The sequence below is a fragment of the Leopardus geoffroyi genome, chromosome B4 (assembly GCF_018350155.1).
Source record: "Leopardus geoffroyi isolate Oge1 chromosome B4, O.geoffroyi_Oge1_pat1.0, whole genome shotgun sequence".
Taxonomy (NCBI): Eukaryota; Metazoa; Chordata; class Mammalia; order Carnivora; family Felidae; genus Leopardus; species Leopardus geoffroyi.
Genome location: NC_059341.1, coordinates 20,508,758 through 20,528,854, shown reverse-complemented (window position 1 = coordinate 20,528,854; position 20,097 = coordinate 20,508,758). Strand labels below are relative to the sequence as shown.

The 20,097-nt window shown below is 38.5% G+C and overlaps 1 pseudogene; it reads left to right on the top strand.

Moving 5' to 3' along the window:
• The first annotated feature begins 19,162 nt into the window (after positions 1-19,162).
• Positions 19,163-19,373, top strand: LOC123592370 (annotated as a pseudogene).
• Positions 19,374-20,097: the final 724 nt, after the last annotated feature.

Below are 20,097 nucleotides of genomic sequence, written 5' to 3'. Positions count from 1 at the left end.
ACACACGAATATTATTTAGCCATAAAAAAAAAGAAGGAAATCTGCCATTTATGAAAACATAGATGAACCTTGAGGGCATTATGCTGAGTGAAATAAATCAGATGGAACAAGACAAATACTGTAGGAGTCACACGTGGAATCTAAAAAAGCTGAAGTCATAGAAATGGAGAGTAACCATTTTGCCATATATACACATAACAAATCGTTGTGTTGTACGCCTTAAACTACCATCCTGGGGGTTTGACAGCTCTGGAGACTGGGCTGAAAGTGGGCTTCAGTGCCCCCTATTTTGGTGGCCCACCATACTCATGACACAGCTTCTCTGTATTGGTTCCAATCCACTTTTACTCTCTGGGCAACTAGAGCACAAGTTCCCGATGAGAGAGAAGCTGACTGAGCTGATTAGTCTCAATCCAGTATGAAAGGCCTTTATTGGCTGGTGTTTATGAATTTCTAGGGTCTAATCAATTGTGGCTAAGGCAACAGTATCAAATGACATGAAGCTTGGCAACTTATGCATAACCAGCAGTTAGAGCTGCTTTGTCCCAAGGAGCCTATAAGTGTTGGTTACCTTGAGTTTCATAGTCTGTCTGGTTCACTTCTCTTGCTGGCTTTCATCCAATGACTGTGGTACTATTTCATGTTTTTATACCAAGAACTACCTGGGATGCTAGGCTTTGAGTTACTAAGTGTAGAACAGAACAAACATCATGTTTGATTAAAGAACAAACCACATGTGGCACTTTTTCTAGGGTACTGAGTCTTTAGGGTAACCGGTAATAAAGATAGTCATGATACAAGGCATTATAAAACAAGGTATCCAAGTAGAAAGATACTACTATATCTAGGTACTATAAAATGGACGGTCAGATTCTAAATCTAGGTTTTTGGAAAAGTCAAGGTAATTTACAATGTGAATAGTAAGTGCAAACCATTGCTTAAGCCCGTAACATCTGGAAGGGTATGAAGGTACTATTCCTTACCAGAAAAAAAAAAAATCTTATTATTATATAATCAGGTACAAATACACAAAGGCCAACACTTCAAGTTCACCTCAGGGACATGTTTGGTAATCTCTTCCTTCCGTCTTTGTTCCCTCAGTGTTCTTGCCCCTTGCCCGGGTTCTTACCCTACCCCCATCTCAGTCAATTGATTGCGTTGGTTTTCTCCTCAGTAAGGCTGACACGGCAACATCTGTGCTTTGGAAGAGGATTGTAGGCCCTTCCACGAAGGGAAAACATTCCAGCACACCAACGCTGTTCTCTTCTGTGGTTGATACTGATCACCTTTATAACATAAATGCAGAGGGCTGTTTCACTCTGCTGCTTTTCTCCACTTGGAAGATCCCTCCCAGGAGGGACGATGAGGAGTAAAAAGGGCGTTTGATAGGGGAAGAAAAGCCTGCCTGCCACACAATCTTAATGACAATTAATGGAGACTGGAATCTGTAAAGCCCTGGCATTGCTATTGCTGGCTTTCACGTTACATTTCCTTGTTCTCCCTGGTATACGCGTAATTTCCATTCAAGTTGACTCAGTCCCAAACAGGAAAGGAAGAATAGGTTACATTATGTTAGAGTTTATGTTCGTGAATGACACAGGAGCTATTGCAAACACATTGGAACTTGTTGGGTTTAAAAGACAAGTCCAGTTGTGAAGTTTCTACAGTTTTGTATAATGTTTGGTGAATAAGTAGAAATGAATGCATTTGCCTTCATTTGATGGGATTTGTGTTTAATTTCGTGAAAGTTCAATTATGGTAGTTGAGAAAAATCAGGAGTTTATATTTAAAAAAGGGAAAAAGTCACACAAAGCTAAATAGGAAAAGCGTGATCTTGATGTTTTCGCAATCTACCGCTGACAAAAAACAAAAATCGAATGTAATGATACTGAGTTTTGTTTTAAAGGAAACATTCAGAGACGAAAGACACAAACTAGTCAATGTGGTAAAGGTAAGTTTTCTTTAATAAAAGACCTTGAAAATTCAAACTATTCTACGTGGCCAAAGTAATTTTTACTAAAATAATGCCACCTCATGCAGTTCTTGAACCTTTTGCCTACCGTTGATGTGTACTAATTAGACTTAATTATTTCATTATTCGCTTTAATTGTGTAGTTAATTACATTTCATTGCTAACCCTCCTAACCACAAATCCATTTCAGATTTCTTATCGTCTTCTCATCATCTCAAAGGCCTGCCAGCTCCACCCCCGAAATATTTGTTTCCACCACCACCACCACCCCTGTTGCCATCCTTCACTCAGACTGTTGGCATTGGCTCCTAATTGGTCTCCTGCTCTGTTCGCTCGGCTCCTTGTCCCATCTGTTCACAGATGCACACATGTGAGGAGGAAGACAAGCTCTTTACTGCGGCCTGCAAGGCCCTTATAATCTGGTCCTTACCTACCTCCTGGGTCTCATCTGACACAGACTGGCCTCCAGCCACAGAGCCCTTCCACACGCACCTGGGACCCTCTATCCTCTCCCCTCCCCTCTTTACCTAGTGAAGCCCAAGTGCCTTTCAGGTCTCAGCTCAAGGGCCACTTCCTCTGAGAAGTCTGCCCTGATCGCCTTCCCTGACTACATCGAACACTCCAGGAAGGACTCTGACTAGCACTATGTGACTATCCTTCTTAGCTCTTATTACGGTCCTACTACTTTATTGCTTTGGTGGTTAATTAAGGTCTCCCTCGCCTACTTGACTATAAGTTAAATGAAGAGAGGAATCATGTCTGCGTTTGCTCATTTCATGACCGAGAAAAGTACCTGGCACATAATTGGTGCCCAATTAGTATATGTTGTATGAATAACTACGAAAATAGCCCAAAATAAATACATTTAGTATATGGATTGAAATGTATAGGTGCAAAAGTATTATTATGTCATGAATCTGACTACGTTAACAATTAAGAGAAAGAAAACAACAAACTTCAATTGAGGTTTTTATTTTTTATCGAGAGATGTTAAATCACTCAAAGGGGTGTTTTACTAAAATATTTCGGGTTTTTATCAACGTTTATTTATTTTTGGGACAGAGAGAGACAGAGCATGAACGGGGAGGGGCAGAGAGAGAGGGAGACACAGAATCGGAAACAGGCTCCAGGCTCTGAGCCATCAGCCCAGAGCCTGACGCGGGGCTCGAACTCACAGACCACGAGATCGTGACCTGGCTGAAGTCGGACGCTCAACCGACTGCGCCACCCAGGCACCCCTTTCGGGTTTTTTTCAGGCCAAATCAATATCCAGTGATCAAATTCCTGTCATGTATGTATGTCAACCTCAAATTCCTACGACATCCTTCCTGACTTCCAAAGTTAAAAAATTGATCCACTCATGATTTTGAAAACTTAATGTGATTTTCAATTTTAGCTTTGACTGAATTTTGTAGCTTTTTTTTTTAAAAACAAAGAAAATACTATAAAAACCTTAAAATGGAAAGTGTTACTGATGGTAAGTACAGTAAGAGGGAGAGCAACAGTTTCAGAAAACTAGAAGTATTGTGCTCTATTTTAAGGTGTCTAGGTGGTTTCTCGTAATTTATGTTTCTACCTCAATAAATGTTGCTGTTTGTGAATTTTTCCTTGCCTGGACCTCGTGCAGGTTTAAATGTGTTTAAAGATTCGGGTGGTTAACTTTTATGGTCAGAAACCTTTGATTCTAAATTTATAATCTTTGGTGCTTTATGTGAAATAGACATGTGCAAATAGTCTGGAAGAAAAATTCCATTACTACATTGAACAGAAACAGAATTAACTCCTTAATTTTCTATGTGGTCTTTGAGGGGATCTCTCTGGCCCCCAGAATACTATTTAACTTCTAATAGCTTGACTACTCAAATAGAAATATTTTGCCTGAGTCAGACATTAGCAATTATTTTGCCTGAGTCAGACATTAACAATTAGATACTTTGGTAATGTAAGAAGATACTTTTAAAACAAATCATGCTAATGATTTAAGAGCACTTTGTGTTTCTTGTTCATGGCTTATCCATATCATCTGAAAATAGTTCCTGGCATAATAAGGCATTTAATATTTGTTGAGTGATAAAATGCATGTGTAAGTCTAACTTTAAAAGCTTAATTAATATATAAAATATGCATCTTTCAGTTTTGGAAATTAATTAATTCAGCTCATCTTAATGACTTTGCAATAAGTGGACCGGTAGGTCTCATGCTTTAGAGAAAATGAAGGTATATGTCATTTGTAAAGAGGAGAAATTCTCTTCAGTGGGTTTTTAATGTGTAAAAGAGGCTGTGGGCCAGAATGACATATTCACAGTTACTTGTGATTTAATTCATATGCAGTTTATTCAAGCCTGTAAATTCAATTTACAGATATAGTAATGTTTTATTTATAAATCTAATACTCGTGTGTTAAAATACAAAATGATGACTTTCGTGTTTTTGATTGATTTTGAAGAGATCATAAATCTGACAGTTTAATTTCTCCTAGTCATTTGTTTATTTTCTTAAATACCAAAGGTACAAAGAATGATGTAATAATATATACTGATGCCCACCCACCACTGACTTAAGAAAGAATTACAGATACTTTTGAAGTTCAAGGACTACTTCTTCTGAAGTCTGTTTTCTACCCCTTATACCAATACTATTCTGAATTATATTCTATAAGCATTTACTATAGATAATATAGTATATTGCTTTGCTTGCTTTAAAATAATAATAAATAGTATGTCACAGGTTGGGCTCTCTAAAAGCAGATGCTGGTGTTGAGTGTGGGATGTTTCTGTGGCTTTTTTCACTTTTTTAAAACATGGAGTTGTTTGCTACATAGAAGTTTCCATTTTTTTACACGTTAAAAAAAATTCCAGTATAGTTAACATACTGTTATATTAGTTTCAAGTGTACAATATAGTTGTTCAACAATTCTGTACATTACCCAGTGTTCATCATGATAAATGTACTCTTAATCTGCTTTACCTATTTTACCCATCCCCCCACCCATCTCCCTTCTGGTAACCATCTGATTATTCTTCGTAGTTAAGAGTCTGTTTTTTTTTTTTTTTTTTTTTTTGCTTTGTCTTTTTTTTTTTCTTTGTTTCTTAAATTCCACATATGGATGAAATCATATGGTACTTTCCCTGACTGACTTCTTTCACTTAGCATAATACTCTCTATCTCCATCCGTGCTATTGCAAGTGGCAAGATTTCATTCTTTTTTATGACTAATATTCCCTTGCGTATATCTACACCACATCTTCTCCATCCATCCATCTATCAGAGGACGCTTGGGCTGCTTCCATGATTAGACGATTGTAAATAATGCTGCCATAAACATAGGGGTGCGTATATCTTTTTGAATTAGTGTTTTTGTCTTCTTTGGGTAAATACCCAGTAGTAGGATTACTGGATCATATGGTAGGTAATGCTATTTTTAACTGCTTGAGGAACCTCCAGACTCCCTTCCACAGTGGCTGCACCAGTTTGCATTCCCACCAGCAGTGTAAGAGGGTTCCTTCTTCTCCACATCCTCGCTGACAGGTGTAAGGTGATATCCCATTGTGTTTTTTTTTTTAATTTACATCCAAATTAGCATATAGTGAAACAATGATTTCAGTAGATTCCTTAATGCCCCTTACCCATTGTGGTTTTGATTTGCATTTCCCTGATGATGAGTGATGTTGAGCATCGGTCTGTTGGCCATCTGAATGTCTTCTTTGGAAAAATGTCTGTTCATGTCTTCTGCCCATTTTTTAATTGGATTATTTGTTTTTTTGTTTCTGTTTTTGTTTTTGGTGTTGGGTTGTATTAGTTCTTTATATGTTTTGGGTACTAACCCTGTATTGGATATGTCATTTGCAAGTATCTTCTCCCGTCCAGTAGGTTGTCTTTTAGTTTTGTTGATTGCTTCCTTGCTGTGCAGAAGCTTTTTATTTTGATGTAATCCCAATAGTTTATTTTTGGTTTTGTTTCCCTTCCCATATCTAGAAACCTGTTGCCATGGCTAATGTCAAAGAAATTACTGCCTGTGCTCTCTTCTAGGATTTTTCTGGTCTCAGGTCCTCAGGTCTTATATTTAGGTCTTTAATCCATTTGAGTTTATTTTTGTGTATGGTGTAAGAATATGGTCCTTTTTTTTTTTTTTTTTTTTTTTGCATGTAGCTGTCCAGTTTTTCCAGCACCATTTGTTGAGGAGACTATCTTTTTCCAGTTGCACATTCTTGCCTCCCTTGTGAAGATTAACTGACCATATGATTGTGGGTTTAACTCTGGACTCTCTGTTCTGTTCCACTGATCTTTGTATCTGTTTTTGTGCCAGTATCATACTGATTATTGCAGCTCTGTAGTATATCTTGATATCTGGGATTATGATACCTCCAGTTTTATTTTTCTCTTTCAAGATTGCTTTGGCTATTCAGGATCTTTTGTGGTTCCATACAATTTTATTTGTTCTAGTTCTATGAAAAAGTTGATATTTTGACAGGGATTGCATTAAATATGTAGATTGCTTTGGGAAGTATGAGCATTGTAATGATATTAATTGGTCCAGTTCATGAGCATGGAATATCTTTCCATTTATTTGTGTCAACTTCAATTTATTTTAACAGTGTTTTATAATTTTCAGAATACAGGTCTTTCACCTCCTTGGTTAAGTTTTTTCCTAGGTAAATTATTATTTTTGGTGCAATTGTAAGGATCATTTTCTTAATTTTTCTTTCTGCGGCTTATTAGTGTATAGAAAAGCAATGAGTTTCTGTATATTGATTTTGTATCCTGCAACCTTACTGAATTCATTTACCCATTTCTTCTAGGTGGTCCAACTTGTTGGCATATAATTTTTCATTATATTCTCTTATAATCATTTGTATATCTGTGGTGTTATTTCTCCTCTTTCACTTCTGATTCTATTTATTTGAGTCCTTTCTCTCTCTCTCTCTCTCTTTCTGTGTGTGTGTGTGTGTGTGTGTGTGTGTGTGTGTGTGTGTGTCTGTCTGTCTGATGTGTGAGTCTGACTAAAGGTTTATCAGTTGTGTTGGTCTTTTCAAAGAACCAGCTCCTGGTTTCATTGATTTGTTGTTGTTTTTTAAGTTTCTATATCATTTATTTCTTCTCTAATCTTTATTATTTTCCTTCCTTATACTGGTTTGGAGTTTTGTTCTTTCTCTAGCTCCTTTAGGTGTAAGGTTAGGTTATTTATTTGAGATTTTTATTGCTTCTTGAGGTAGACCTATATTGCTATGAACTTCCCTTTTAGAACTGCTTTTGCTGCATCCCAAAGATGTTGGACCGTTGTGTTTTCCTTTTCATTTGTCTCCATGTACTTTTTGAATATTTCCTCTTTGAAATCTTGGTGGACCCATTCTTTGTTTAGTAGCTTGTTATTTAACCTCCAAGTACTGTGTTCTTTCCAGACTTTTTCCTGTGGTCAATTTCTAGTTTCATAGTGTTGTGGTCAGAAAAGGTGCATGGTGTGACTTCAGTCTTTTTTAATTTGTTGAGACTTGTTTTGTGGCCTAATATGTGATCTATTCTGGAGAATGTTCCATGTGCACTTGAAAAGAATGTATCTTCTGCTGTCTTAGGATGGGATGTTCTGAATATATCTATTAAGTTCATCTGGTCCAGTGTATTATTCAAAATTACTACCTCCTTGTCAATTTTCTGTTTAGATGATCTATCAGTTGACGTAAGTAGGCTTTTAAAGTCCCCTACTATCATTGTATTACTGTTGATTACCTCCTTTATGTTTGTTATTAGCTGCTTTATGTATGTGCATGTTCCCAGGTTGGGTGAACAAATATTTACAATTTTCCTACCTCTTGTTGGATTGCTCCCTTTATGATTATATAGTGTCCTTCTTTATCTCCTTTTATTGTTTTTTGTTTTTAAAGTCCATTTTGTCCAATATAAGCATTGTTACCCTGGCTTTCTTTTCACTTCCATTTGCATGATAAATGCTTTTCTATCCTCGACTTTCAATCTACATGTGTCTTTAGGTCTGAAATAGTCTCTTGTAAGCAGCATATGGATGGATCTTGCTTTTTTATCCATTCCATCACTCTATGTCTTTTGATTGGAGCAGTTAGTTTATTTTCATTCAAAGTAATTACTGATAGGTACTGATACTCATTGCCATTTTGTTAATTATTTTATGGGTTTTTTTTATTGTTTTATGGTTTTGTAGTTTTTCTGTCTCTATTCTCTTGCTCTCTTCTGTCATGGTTTGCTGGCTGTCTTTAGTCATATGCTTCAATTCTTTTTATTTTTTGCATACTTCTTTTTATTTATGGTTATTTATACATAACATCTAATGCATTTAGCAGTGTATGTTAAGTTGATGTCGCTTAAGTTTGAACCCATTCTTTACCCCCCCCCCCCACTGGTTTAGGTATATGGTGTGATACTTTACATCCTTTTATTTTATGAATCCCTTGAGTGATTTTTATACACATACTTAATTTTACTGTTTTTATGCTTCCTGCTTTTCTTACTCTTACTTGTGGCCTTTCCTCTCCACTCAAAGAGTCCCTTTAACAGTTCTTACAAGGCTGGTTTGGTGGCGATGAACTCCTTTAACTTTTGTTTGTCTGGGAAACTTTATCTGTCTTTGTATTCTGAATGATAGCCTTGCTGGATAGAGCATTCTTGGCTGCAGGTTTTTTTTTTTTCTTTCAGCACTTTGAATATATCCTGCCACTCCCTTCTAGCCTGTACGTTTCTGTTGAAAAATCAGCTTATAGTTTTCTAGGTTTTTCCTTGTATATAACTGTTTTCTCTTACTGCTTTAAAACTTTTCTGGTTATCACTACATTTTGCCGTTTAATCACTGCGTGTCTTGGCATGGACTCTTGTGTTGATTTTGTTGGGGCTCTCTGTGCCTCCTGGATCTGGATTTCTGTTTCCTTCCCCAGATTTGGGAAGTTTTCAGCTATTATTTCTTCAAGTAAACTTCTGCCCCCTTTCTCTCTCTTCTCCTAAAATCTCTATAATGTGAATGTTATTTTGCTTGATAGGGCCACTATGGTCCCGTAGTCTGTTTTAATTTTTTATTATTATTTTTTTTCTCTCTCCTGTTCACTTTGACTTCTTTCCATTACTCTGTCCTCCAGGTCATTGATCCACTTTTCTGCTTCCTCTCGTCTACTGTTTATTCCATCTGGTGTCTTTTTAATTTCAGTTGAGTTCTTCACCTCTGATTGGTTCTTTTTTATAGTTTCTATCTCTTTGTTGAGGATCTCACTGAGGTCCTCCACTCTTTTCTCAAATCCAGTGAATACCTTTATGACCACTACTTTAGATTCTCTATCTGGCATATTACTTATCTCTGTTTTGTTTAACTCTCTTGCTGTCACTTTGTACTGTTCTTTCATTTGGGACACATGGTATTGATACTTATCTCTTCATTTTTTCTAACTCTCTGTGTCTGTTTCTATGTGTTAGGAAAGTCAGCCAAGTCACCTGCTCTTGAAAGTAGTGACCTTGTGAGGAAGAGGTCCTGTAGTGTCCTGTAGTGCAATGTCCCCTGTTGACCAGAACCTGGCACCTCAGGGATGTCTCCTTTGTGTGTTGCACACACCCTACTGTTGTGGCTGAGCTGCATTTGCCTTCAGTCCCAGTTGTCTGCAATGGGTCTCTTTGCCTGTTGTGAGCAAGGTTTGGTCCCTGTGTTGTTAGTGGGCCAGTCAAGGGCTGACTTGGGCTTGTGCTGAGTTGGACAAAGCTTTTGCCAGAGATGCAGTACATTGAACTGCAGGGTGCTTTCCCTTTGTTGTCCCCTGAGAAGGTTTTGCTGGTGGGCAGGGCCTGCAATCAGACCTAATGTCTGCCCCCACCCCGCTGCCGGGGCCACAATCAGACTGGCATGTGTGATTATCTTCCTCTCTCCCCTCCATACTGCCAGGCTAGTGGCACCACTTTGGATGGGCTCTGGCCAAGGGCCTGCTTGAGGGGTTAGGTCCACAGGAGAATGTGGGAATGGGGCATGTCGTGCCAGCAAGGACCACGCAGGACCACTCGGGCTGCTGCGGCCACGGCTGCCTGAGAGTAGAGGGAGAAACTCCTGCCGAGGCCAGCTAGGTTGGAGGGGGCAGATCTGCAGAAGCATGCAGGGACAGGGCATGCTGTTGCCAAGCTAGGTGGAGAGTGTTTGCACAGCACTGGTCTCTACAGGTGTCCCTGTGTCTCGGCTGGTGGGTCGGAGAGGGAAATGGTACCTACTGGCTCTTTTGTTCTTGGAGAGGTGTCCCAAAGATCCCTGCCCCTCCAACACGTGCTCTGCGATTCGTAAATAAATCTCCTTCCTCTATATGCCAGATGTTTTTCAAACTGCTGTTTCCATGCCGTATCTCAGCAAGGCTGTTCGTTGTGCTGCTCTTTATGGCACAGAGTCCCACATCTTTGCTAGCCAAATCTCAGAAGTGACACGCCATCGCGCCTGCTGTATTCTATTGGTCAAATACACCGACCTTGATCCAGTGTTGGGAGTGAACTACCCTGAGATGGGGATCATTGAGGACCATCTTGGAGGTTGGCTATCAGTCATGAGGTTTTATATTCTTTACATATTGCTGGATTTAGTTGGTTGATGTTTCTTTGCTACAGCTTTTGTATCTATGTTCTCAAGTGAAATTGGACTATGGTTTTTCTTTCTTGTTGTCAAGTTTATGTCAGTCTCATAAAGTGAGATGAGTAGTGTTCTCTCTTTTTCTATTCTCTGAAAGAGTTTGTATATAGTATCAGAATAGTTCAGAATTATTTATTCCTTCACTGTTGCAATTCAGGGTGAAGCCATCTAAGGCCCCCAAATTTTCCTTGATTTAATTTCTTCAACTCATTGAAAGATCATTTAGGCTTTAAAACCATTCAGTTTTTCTATTTCTTATTGAGATAGTTTGTGCAAATTGTACTTTGATAAAATTTGTTCCTTTAATCTACATTTTCAAATTCATTGGCATTAAATTGTTCACAATGATTTTTTATTCTGTATATAATATTTACAGCTTTTATGGTAATGTCCTTTTTTCTGATACTGGTTACTTGGGCTGTCACTCTCTTTTTTTAAATAGGTCTCATCAGATGTTTGAGAGTTTTATTAGGTTTTTTTTTTTTAAATCAGTCTTTGGCTTTATTGATTCTGTGTTTTCTATTTAATTGGCCTCTGTTCTTCTCACAGGTCATTTCTTCCACTTTCTTGGGGTTTATTTTGTTCTTTTTTTACTTTCTTAAATTATATTCTTAGTTTATTAATTTTTAGGCCTTTTCAAATATGAATATCTTACAGCATAATTTTCCTTTAAGTATTGCTTTAGCTGAATCTCGTAAGTTTTGATATAGTACAATATGTACTATTGTAATTCTTCCTCGGCTCAAACTATTTTTTTAATTCAATTATGATTTCTTCTTTAATCCATGAGTTACTTAGATATGTGCTTAATTAATTTCCAAGTGTATGAAGGTTTTCTTGATGTGTTCTTAGTTTATCATTCACTGTGTTATGTTAGGAAAAATATACTTGTCATTTTAATATTATAACATTTGTTTAGACTTGCTTTAAGATTATTTGGTCAGTTCTTGTAAATATTTTGAATGTGCTTGTTACATGCAGTATTAAATATATGTTTATTAGGTCAAAACATTAATCATGATGTTTAAATCATGTATATTTTTAAATTTTTATTTATTTTTAATTTTTTTTTTAACATTTATTTATTTTTGAGAGATAGAGAGAGACAGACAGAGCGTGAGTCGGGGAGGGGCAGAGAGAGAGGGAGACACAGAATCCGAAGCAGGCTCCAGGCTCCGAGCTGTCAGCAAAGAGCCCGATGTGGGACTTGAACTCACAAACCGTGAGATCGTGACCTGAGCCGAAGTCGGATGCTAAACTGACTGAGCCACCCAGGCGCCCCATAAATCGTGTATATTTTTAAGAACTGTTTTTCTCTACCAAATTACTGAGGGGTTATATTAAAATAACACACTATGAATGTGGATTTATCTGGGTCTCTTAGTAGTTCTATCAATTTGTAAGTTGAAATTTTTAAGTCAAAATGAACAACCTTTCATGGGGCACCTGGGTGGCTCAGTCAGTTAAGCGACTGACTCTTGATTTCAGCTCAGGTCATGATCCCCACATCAGGCTCCATGCTGAGCATGGGGCCTGCTTGAGATTCTCTCCCCCTCTTGTGCTCTCTCTCTCTCTCTCAAATAAAAAAAAATTAGATTAAAATTAAAAAATGAAATTTTTGTAATTATGAATTATCCTGAGTCACATAGTTCATCATAAAGGCTACTTTACTTAGTCTAGAAATAATTTGGCTATTTATCTTAGCCAGATAAGGGGCTTAGATAAGCCCCAGTGTTTAACTTAAAATGCAGATGATTCTTCTTAATTCTTTTTTTCATTATCAAGGCCCAGTTTGCATCTTCTCATTATAATAAGCTTCAGCTTACTCCACTGTTATTTAATGAAATTGTGTTCATCTTTTTCTGTTTTCTTAAGTAAAATTGAGCTCTGAAGTCCTGGTTTTGCTTTACGTAATTAATAAAATTCCAGAGTGGGCTCTTAAAAATGCAGGTCTTAATAATTAGCAAAAGCCTAAGAGACACTTGAAGGAGAGGTACCCTCTCCTCTGCAGCTACAGAGGAGTGACCATCCTTGGGTCATAAAACATGTTCAAAGAATTTGAACTCGTGTGGTACTGAGACTTGTGTGAATATTTATAACTATACTCACTTATTCTGTTCTTTATTATTATAAATTTATCCTTGGAAGAATAATGTGAACAAAGACTCTGGGAATCATTGCCATATTCCTAATCTCCAAAGTGCTTTGTAATTCTCATGAGCTGTCTTACTCAATCATCTGATGTTCTCTTAAGGACATGTTTGACATTTCTATATTCCTGTACAGTATGAACACTTGGAAGATGGTCCTAGCAAATCAGTAGATTACTAGCATTTTTTCCTTTTCTTGCCTGCATAATAAAATCAATAAATGCCCATGACTCCACTAGATTTCTTATTTAACAAAGAGATCGATCATCTTGTCTCATTTATAATAAGCAGCCAAATGCCTTGGCTTCAATATTCTTGTGTTCTGTATTCTGCCTTTCTGTTGACTGAATTGGAAGTTCCCAGAGCTGGGCACAGTAACAATTGGTGAATCTGGCAGACTTTTTTGTCTTTCCATTCACATCTATGGTTGTGCTTAAAGGACTGCACCGAGTTTTTTCCTCCCGATTAGGTATACTCATGTCTGTTCTCAGAGTTAGAGCAGGGGCACTGGGGAAAGGGGAAGCCACTATTTCCTGATTATGCCTCCAATTCAGGTGTTACCATGCTTTTGATACTATCAGAAACTGTTAGCCCTGAAGGAATATTGCGCTGCCCACTCGCATCGACGAGCCACATCCCACGCTTTTCTCTTGACCGGAAGGTCAAGTGCAAAATGTAAGGTTTCTTCCAGGTCAGGCTAAGATACTGTTTATACAACAGAGGAGAATGGTTTCGCATGGGACTTTCCACGTACCATCTGTGTGTCTCCGGCAGTTTTTCATTTATTTTATTTTTTTCATTCCATTTGTCAAGACATTTTCTTTTTTAAAAAATGTTTTATTTATTTATTTTGAGAGAGAGAGCAGGGGTGGGGCAGACATTGAGGGAGGGAGAGAATCCCCAAGAAGGCTCTGCACTGTCGGGGCAGAACCCCAGGCAGGGCTTGATCCCGCCGACCGTGACATCACGATCTGAGCTGATGATCTGAGCAGGAGTCAGATGCTTAACCGACTGAGCCACCCGGGTGCCCCAAGACTTTTTTATTTAGAGGTTGCTTTCCCTTATTGAACCCCAGCTTCTCTCCTACCTGCTTCGTAGCAAGAGAAAGATAAACCAATGTGATTGGCAGTGTGTCTGGCTTTCACTCATTACTTTCACCACTTACCTGTGACGAGGAGTGGGACTTCCACTCTTGAGAAGCTTTCTGCGTCTTTCCTTTTGGGCAGCCTCCTCACCATCAGTTCTGCTCAGTTCCAGAGTAGATGTGTTAGTCACAGATTAGAATATTATTTCAGTGCCTTCCTCTTGCTTTTTTTCTTCTCTCTTACTCTCCCATCTGCAAAATCTATCACAAGTCTAGAATTCTAACATATAGCAGGCACTCAGCATGTCTTTGTTGAGTGGGTGAGTGGAGAGGTGACAAACACTACCTCTGAGTAAGCAGCTGGAGATCTCTTCAGGATTTCTGCAAACTTCCGTCTCTGAATAATGCTTTTCAAAGAACATAGAGAAAAATGTTGATCCTCTCTAGTTTGATGACTGTGTGTGTTAGGCTCATGTCTTATCAATTCATTAAGATTTTTAAAATTTTTATTTAGTTTGTTTTTTTTTTTTTTTTTTCAACATTTATTTATTTTTGGGACAGAGAGAGACAGAGTATGAACGGGGGAGGGGCAGAGAGAGAGGGAGACACAGAATCGGAAACAGGCTCCAGGCTCTGAGCCATCAGCCCAGAGCCCGACGCGGGGCTCGAACTCACGGACCGCGAGATCGTGACCTGGCTGAAGTCGGACGCTTAACCGACTGCGCCACCCAGGCGCCCCTTTAGTTTGTTTTTTTAATTGACCTCCAAGTTAGTTAGCATAGAGTGCAACAATGATTTCGGGAGTAGATTCCTTAGTGCCCCTTGCCCATTTAGCCCATCCCCCCTCCCACAACCCCTCCAGTAACCCTCTGTTTGTTCTCCGTATTTAAGAGTGTCTTATGTTTTTGTCCCCCTCCCTGTTTTTATATATTTTTTGCTTCCCTTCCCTTATGTTCATCGGTTTTGTCTCTTAAAGTCCTCATATGAGTGAAGTCATATGATATTTGTCTTTCTCTGACTAATTTCGCTCAGCATAATACCCTCCAGTTCCATCCACGTAGTTGCAGATGGCAAGATTTCCTTCTTTTTGATTGCCGAGTAATACTCCATTGTATATATATACCACATTTTCTTTATCCATTCATCCATTAATGGACATCTGGGCTCTTTCCATACTTTGGCTATTGTCGATAGTGCTGCTACAAACATAGGGGTGCGTGTGCCCCTTCGAAACAGCATACCTGTATCCCTTGGATAAATGCCTAGTAGTGCAATTGCTGGGTCGAAGGGTAGTTCTATTTTTACTTTTTTGAGGAACCTCCATACTGTTTTCCAGAGTGGCTGCACCAGTTTGCATTCCCACCAGCAGTGCAAAAGAGGTCCTCTTTCTCCGCATCCTCGCCAACATCTGTTGTTGCCTGAGTTGTTAATGTTAGCCATTCTGACAGGTGTGAGGTGGAATTTATTAAGATTTTAATGAGAGAGAAATGGTGTGATCCTGCCATTTTTCTCTGGAAATAAAGCTATACGTATGTATGTGTATATATATGCATACAATTATATATAGTATATTAACATATAGTATATTATATTTACTTTAATAAATTCTGAATAAGTCAGGGTTCTCCAGAGAAACAGAACCAATAGGATATAAAAGGAAACTTATTGTGATGAACTGGCTTATGCAATTCTGGAGGCTGTGAGGTCCCAAGAACTGCCATATGTAATCTGGACACCCAGGAAAGCTAGTAGTTTAATTCAATCCAGGTCTGAAAGCCTGTGAACTAGGGGTTACCAGTGATGTAAATCCCAGTTGGAGAGCAAGAGAAGATGGCAAGAGATGTCCCAATGGAATCAATGAGGCAGAAAAAAAGAGACAATTTCTTCCTTCCTCCATCTTTTTGTTCTATTCAGGCCCTCCATGGAGTAGATCCACACCTTGAGAGTGAAGGGGTGCGATATTCTTTTTTTTTTTTTTTTTTTTTTAATTTTTTTTTTTCAACGTTTATTTATTTTTGGGACAGAGAGAGACAGAGCATGAACGGGGGAGGGGCACAGAGAGAGGGAGACACAGAATCGGAAGCAGGCTCCAGGCTCTGAGCCATCAGTCCAGAGCCTGACGCGGGGCTCGAACTCACGGACCGCGAGATCGTGACCTGGCTGAAGTCGGACGCTTAACCGACTGCGCCACCCAGGCGCCCCTAGGGTGCGATATTCTTTACGAGCCCACCAATTCAAATGCTATCCAGTGCAATTCAAATACTCCTCATACACACATCCACAGACACCTTCACAGACACACTAAGAAGTAATAATTAGTTACCTGGGCACCCCTGATCCCATCAAGTTGACGTGTAAAATTTACTATCATCTACTCTAAAAGAAAATATGAGTCAAAAAAAAAAGTTTTAGAACCTTTTCTGAAGGTCAATTTGGCAATATCAAAAAAAGTTTCACCTAATAATTTTACGACAGGAGTTCATCCAAAATGCATGCCCATGCAGGTATAAAATGGCATAGAAATAGGGCACTTTGCTCTTGTAATTGCGAAAGACTTGAAAAAATATAAATATCCATGAAAAAGAAACTTCTCAGGTAAATTATGGTTTATCCATACAATTGGATCAGCAGAAGTAAAAAAGAAAATGGGAAAACTTTTTCTGAATTGATATGAAAGATCTCCAAGATCAAGTGAAAACAACAGGTTGCATAATAATGTATATAGTATGCGATTGTTTCTGAAAAGAGAAAAAGAGGAAAATATGTGTATTTGATTTTTATGTGCTCAAATTAGTTCTGGAAAGATTTGGAAAGATACATAAGAAATGTACATTGGTCGCTTCTAGGTGGAAGGACTCCATGCCTAGGTGACTGGAGTATCCCTTCTTTCAAATTATATGAATATATTACCAACTCATAAATGAAAAAAAGAAGGAAACAAATACACTTAATCATCAAAATAATTGTCTTTTGGTGATTAGAATCTGAGAAATCTTTATTGTTTTTTACATTTCTCAATATTTGCCTAACTTTCTATACGATAGTTATTACTTTTATAACTAGGAGAAAAATTTTAGATACAAATAATCATTTTTGTTCTGTTATTTACCACAAGTCCCTCTTACTATAGTTTAAGCCTAATTCGCTTTGAGGAATAAAAATAAAAAAGGTAGGTTTTGAAGATACATATTCTTCTATCCTTCTTGACAGAGTGAATTAAGAAAATCATATTTTGAAGTGCAAAATACCATATTATTAATTATAGGCACTCTATTGTAAAGCAGATCTTAGAACTGATTAATCTAGAATAACTGAAACTTTATACCCAGTGAACAACAACTCCCAAACAAAACAAAAACAAAAAGACACAAGGAAATTTGGGAGATGTTGGATATGCCTATTACCTTGATTATGGTGATGGTATCACAGGTGTTGGCATATGTCCAAACTCATCAAATTATACATATTAAATATGTGCAGTTCTTTTTTTTAAATTAGACTAAATTAAAATTTTTTTTTTGAGAGAGAGAGAGAGAGAGACAGAGGCAGAGGAAGAGGGAGAGAGAGAATCCTAACCAGGCTCCATGACAGAGCTCAATCCCATGACCATGAGATCATGACCTGAGCCGAAATCAAGAGTCAGGTGCTTAACTGACTGAGCCACCCAGGTGCCCCTTAAAAAACAATTTTTGGATGTATAATTGCCATACAAAGAACTGCACAGGGGTGCCTGGGTGGCTCAGTCTGTTAAGAGTCCAACTTTTGATTTCTGCTCAAGTCATGATCTCACAGTTTGTGAGTTTGAGCCCCACATCGGGCTCTGTGCTGACAGTGCAGAGCCTGCTTGGGAGTCCCTCTCTTCCTCTCTTTCTGCCCCTTCCCAGCTCATGCTCCCTCTCTCAAAATAAATAAACTTAAAATAAATTGTTTTTTATTTATTTTTTATTTTATTATTTTTTTTAATTTAAAAAAAATTTTTTTTTTCCAACGTTTATTTATTTTTGGGACAGAGAGAGACAGAGCATGAACGGGGGAGGGGCAGAGAGAGAGGGAGACACAGAATCGGAAACAGGCTCCAGGCTCTGAGCCATCAGCCCAGAGCCTGACGCGGGGCTCGAACTCCCAGACCGCGAGATCGTGACCTGGCTGAAGTCGGACGCTTAACCGACTGCGCCACCCAGGCGCCCCAAAAGAAATTGTTTTTTAAAAAACTAGGTGATCTAAACAATCCAAACTGTTCTAATTTTTATTTACCATCTCTAAAGAGGCTTGAATGATGTAGTATCATGTTCTATTTTAAATTGTAAAACTCTGAACTTCTGTGAATTTGTCAACCTCAGCACTGGCCCATTGTGACTGATTGATGCATTTGATTTTTTTTAATGGGTAAATTCTCATCAAGTAATGGAATTTATTGTTCTATGTAATTGAAATCACTTATAAATACAAATACTACCTTTGTTATATGAATTCTTGTTACTGACGTGACACTTTCACCAAGTGGTTAGGACTTTTGCCTTCGTGAGGGAGGCCATGAACAAGCTAGTCCAAGCAGACATGGAAATTTCTATGCCCCAAGACCCAGAGTGAGGTGAGGGTGTTAATGCCCAGTGTTGGCAGGGAACTTCAAGGCTCAGAACCTCGGCATGGTTTCAGAATTATTGCCATAAATAGTTGTGCGTGTTGTTCGTGCTTATCGAATGCTGACGTGGCTGCTGGTATAAAAGCAGGAAGCACACAGGCCTGTGCCCCTCTGACCTGGCAGACACCTCACTCACAGCTTGCTTAGCCCCCCCAGACCTCTAGCATGCCTCTGTAACAAACAAAGGAGCCACTGGCTGCTGTGTTCACCCATTGGAATGCTTATCTCAAGAATATCTCCTGGGGCGCCAGGGTGGCTCAGCCGGTTAAGCATCTGACTTCCAACTAGGGTACCATCTCGCCATTCCCAAGTTCGAGCCCCGCGTCAGGCTCGGTGCTGACAGCTCAGAGCCTGAAGCCTGCTTCAGATTCTGGGTCTCCCCCTCTGTCTCTCTGCCCCACCCCCACTCATTCTCTCTCTCTCAAAAATAAGGAAACATTTAAAAAAATTTTAAAAAGAATATCTCCTATACTTTGTTTGTTATTGGGTCAAACCCAAAAAAGCTACTTTGAACTACGAAAAAAATCATGATCCTTTCCCACTGTCAATCTAGAGCAAGGCTCTGTGGTCCAATCCAGCTCATTCTTTTGTTTAGAAACACACACCATGGAGTTAGGTCATGACAAGAATCCTAAAATGAGGCAGATCTGAATTAAATTCAGACTCCACCACCTACTGTTTTATGGATCTAGAAGACCTACCTATCGCTTCTCGGCCTTTTGGCTAAGATCAAGTGTAGAAGACCTACCTAATTTTTCTGAAATGTAGCGTTCTTGCTCATGAAATCGGGACGATAATGCTTACCTCATGATATAGGGGTGAAATTAAATGTATTTGTGTAAAGAGAGAGGCCCTTAAATACTCAATATTTCAGTATTTCATTAATTACTTTCCCAACTTGTAGTTCAATTGTAAAGCAAGGTAGGGGCACCTGGGTGGCTCAGTCGGTTAAGTGTCCAACTTCAGTTCAGGTCATGATCTCACGGCTCATGGGTTTGAGCCCCACATCGGGCTCTGTGCTGACAGCTCAGAGCCTGGAGCCTGCTTCAGATTCTGTGTCTCCCTCTCTCTCTGCCCCTCCCCTGCTCGCTCTCTGTCTTTCGCTCTCTCTCTCTCTCTCTCTCTCTGTCTCTCAAAAATAAATAAAAAATATTCATTACATAATAACATTATGTAAATCACGGTAGAATCTTAGAGTCTTAGAAAATTATATATGTAAAATGTTTTCCGTAATTGAACCTGAACTGGGGTAAAGTTCAGATACTGCTACCAATTCTTCCACTTTTATTTTTAGTTCTCTTTTTTTCACAAGTCATTATTTTAATGTTTATTGCTTTCTTTTAAAAGTTAGTGAAAGAGACAGAAAAAATAATACATAAATAACATCTTTTATTTTCTAAATATAAGACTACACTGGCAACAAGTTTTAAAACTGTGAGTTCTGAGTTTTATTTACTTTCCCATTTTCCAAAAATACTCTGCTATTGTGATGTGAAACAAACAGAAAGATCAACCCAAAATTATCTCTTCCTGAGATCAGGTAAATAAAATAGTCCTCTGACTGACACAAAAAAAACATACTAACATATTAATAGGACTGTTCTTTAAATCTGGGTCTTCAAAAGCTGACTGAGGTCA